Source organism: Gymnogyps californianus, chromosome 7, assembly GCF_018139145.2.
Source record: "Gymnogyps californianus isolate 813 chromosome 7, ASM1813914v2, whole genome shotgun sequence".
Classification (NCBI taxonomy): Eukaryota; Metazoa; Chordata; class Aves; order Accipitriformes; family Cathartidae; genus Gymnogyps; species Gymnogyps californianus.
In genome coordinates this window covers 1,829,274-1,832,210 of record NC_059477.1, presented here as the reverse complement: position 1 = coordinate 1,832,210, position 2,937 = coordinate 1,829,274, and the positions used below count along the sequence as shown (strand labels likewise).

Sequence of the window (2,937 nt, the reverse complement as noted above, 5' to 3'; positions counted from 1 at the left end):
ATCACCCTAAATGCTTTTTTTTTTTTTTTTTTTTTTTTTTTTCTGGTCAGATGCTGATGTCTTGCACCATCACCACAGAGTTTGCTGGGTTTTTTCATGCAGTCATAATCATCTCTGTCGAATTTTTTTTCCATCTCTGATCACTGAAGTTACTAGCTATACCAGAATTTGCTTTTGTCTCTTTCTGTAGAAACCTAAATCTGTAGTAGCTGGAGTCAGATTTCAGGAATGAAGGAAATGTGGAAATCTCTGGGCAAAGTGTACTAAATTGGCTCAAAAAGAGCAAATCCAGAATCTGTCAAGCTCTAAAACCTGCAGACCTTCTGTGATACGGAACAACAAGTGCAGTAACCTTATATTTTAAAGTTGCTAGGGCTTTTTTGTTGTCCATAAGCTTCATTAACAAACAAAAGGGATGGAAAAAATCTGGCAGATCTGATGTTTGGTCTTAAGTGGGTTTTATTGTACTCGGGAAAAAGGCTTGTATTTATTTTGAGTACTCTTATTCAGAGGGCTTTCCCTCATTTCTTATCTTTTTCGATTGTTCTCCTATTCTCCGTTGCATTTGAGAAAAAGTTTCTCTTGGTGTCACAAAGCTGACTTACGGCCTCCGTAACAGAAGGGGATGTATGCGGCTGACTACCAGCTGAACGTTGGTATCAAAGGTTCTTAAGTCAAATGTTTACCCAATGCTTGTGAGACTGGATCTCCAGATTGAGAACGCGTGTAACTAGCTGATGAGAGACCGTATTTTTCTTACCCCTGCGGCTGGGAACCAGGGTTTTACCAGAAGTTGACGTTTCAGCATCTTTATCGAAACTTTTCTAACACTTCCAATACTTCAACTGTGTTTCCCCCACTGTACGTGACTCTTCGTGACTTAATTTCCCATCAGGTTCAGAATTTCCTTTGAGCACAGCTAGTACTGACAAATTAACCCAAACTCTGAATGGAGTTCATTGTTTATAATCAAATTCTAAATGTGTTTTGAATGCTAAGGTGACAACGGAACGGTGGAAGATAACACACGAGCGTTTCTGTGCAGTAGTCGCGTGCTGGTGGCATCTAACGCGTTTGCCTTTTGGGGCTGGGAACCTGGGCGAACGGATTGCCGTATCGAGTGAAGTCTGCTGTCAGACACACCGCGGAGCCGTGCTGAACTGCACGAACGTCCAGAAACCTGTTCTGAAAGGAGCAAAGCCATTGTTCAAAAATTGCTTTTGAACATAGCCTGAAGTATCCTTAATTAAATCTGTGTTAATGAGAGGACAAACTACAAGTCACTTTTGGGGGCTACCGTAAACGTTGAAGCTGTTGCCTTGTATGTGGAGCAGATTCCGTAGTAGGAGATACCAGTAGAGCAGGCTACTAAAATTGTGGCTAATGTGAGAAGCTCTCTCGTTTTACCTTTTATAGGTTAACAACATTCTGGTATTTCAGACAGCTTCAAGACAAAAACTGACACTCTCAGCTATCAGCAAAAAAAAAAGAAAGTCCAAAGCCCCTTGAAGCATATGATTAATATTTATTTCTGTGCATCTCTCTCAAATTCAGCAGGTGCTTCTGTGCTTTCTGAGGCCGCTTCATTCAAGAAGGGGATCTTTTTTAATTTCCTCGCTGTTTCGGTTGTAGGTAGGCTTCCCTTGAATCTTGAAATCCTAGTTCTATGGATAGATTTTCTGACTGAGGTGAGGGCAGCCGACTGCTTTCCCCGTCTGACTTTGCGCCGCCTTCTTCCTATCCACAAGTGTTCTTGCGAGCCAGAAATGATCGCGCGTGCTGATTCCTAAGGTAAGCCAGAAAGGTTTGCGTTTCGCAGGTTGTTCCGTGGCATTGCACTTACTTTGCTGTCCCTTTGAATTCCTCCAGTTCCTTGCTGGACAGCTGTCCTGAGCTCAGCCTTCCCACCTGCCTTTAATAACTCCAGCCTCTTCTCGAAAACACGACGTTTGGAGAAATGTAAAGACGGATTCCGAGTGCTAACGTGGGGATTTTAGTATGTGCCTTTGTTCAAGTGTAATGTAGCAGCGCCTGCACTGAACCAATCTTGGATTATTTCTAATGTTGGCTCAAAATGCGTATTTTTCTTCCTTAAAACTACTGTGGGTCATTCCGCAAGGAGAGAGTTCGTTAAAAAGGGGGGTGGGGAGAGGGAACACCTTTTTAAAACGGAGTCTTTGTGATTCCACAGTTTATGCGGTTATATTCCAAAGCCTGGAAAAGCTTTCGTCTTTATTTTTCAAGTGTTCTTCACAAAATAAAAAGTCATTTCTAGATGTCCATTTGGTTTGTCTATGTATGTCTCACCGATACATTGATCGGGAACGGCGTGAATTGGTTTCTAAGATTGGACGGGGCAAAACCTTCATTAAGCCTTAATTTTCCAGTCTGTTCTGAAGACAGCGTTCCCATCTCTGTGCGAGAAGTTTCCCCGACCCGGCTGGGGTTGCCCTGTGCAAAGACCTGGCTTCAGTTGGAGGGCTGGGATTTTGGGACGCAAGTTAAAGTGATTTTTAGCTTGCGGTTTTGTGCTCTTTTCTTAGAAAGCATGATCTAGTATTTACTTCCCGTTATTTCAGCTCCTAGCTTGTGCACAAATATATTGATCTGGTCTGTTTTTCAAGGGAACTAGCGTAAATCATCTAGAGGACTGTGGCTCTCGTAGAGTAAGAAACACGGATTGCTGAGGAACGGTTATCTTTTGTATCTGCTCCTGGTGCGGTCCTTGTAAAAGAGCAAGCGTTCAGCTCTGGGAATCTTATTGCGAGAAAATGGTGTGTTTCCTTTTCCTTTTCCTCGTAACTCGTTCCAGGTTGCTGAAGTGATTACGGAGCAGGAGGAAGCGGCCCGTTGAAAAAGCCTGTGCTGTTCTTCAATGGCCGTGGCCTGGCTTTGCTAGGGAGAGTGACGCGGGATCGGGCAACCTTGACGCTGGCT

At 43.4% G+C, this 2,937-nt stretch overlaps 1 long non-coding RNA gene across 1 annotated transcript; it reads left to right on the top strand.

Annotated features, from left to right (window-relative positions):
* The first annotated feature begins 1,740 nt into the window (after positions 1-1,740).
* LOC127018244 (uncharacterized) lies at positions 1,741-2,276 on the top strand. Its single transcript, XR_007766730.1, has 2 exons — positions 1,741-1,791; positions 1,870-2,276. It is a non-coding gene; the product is annotated as an uncharacterized LOC127018244 (long non-coding RNA).
* The last annotated feature ends 661 nt before the right edge of the window (positions 2,277-2,937 follow it).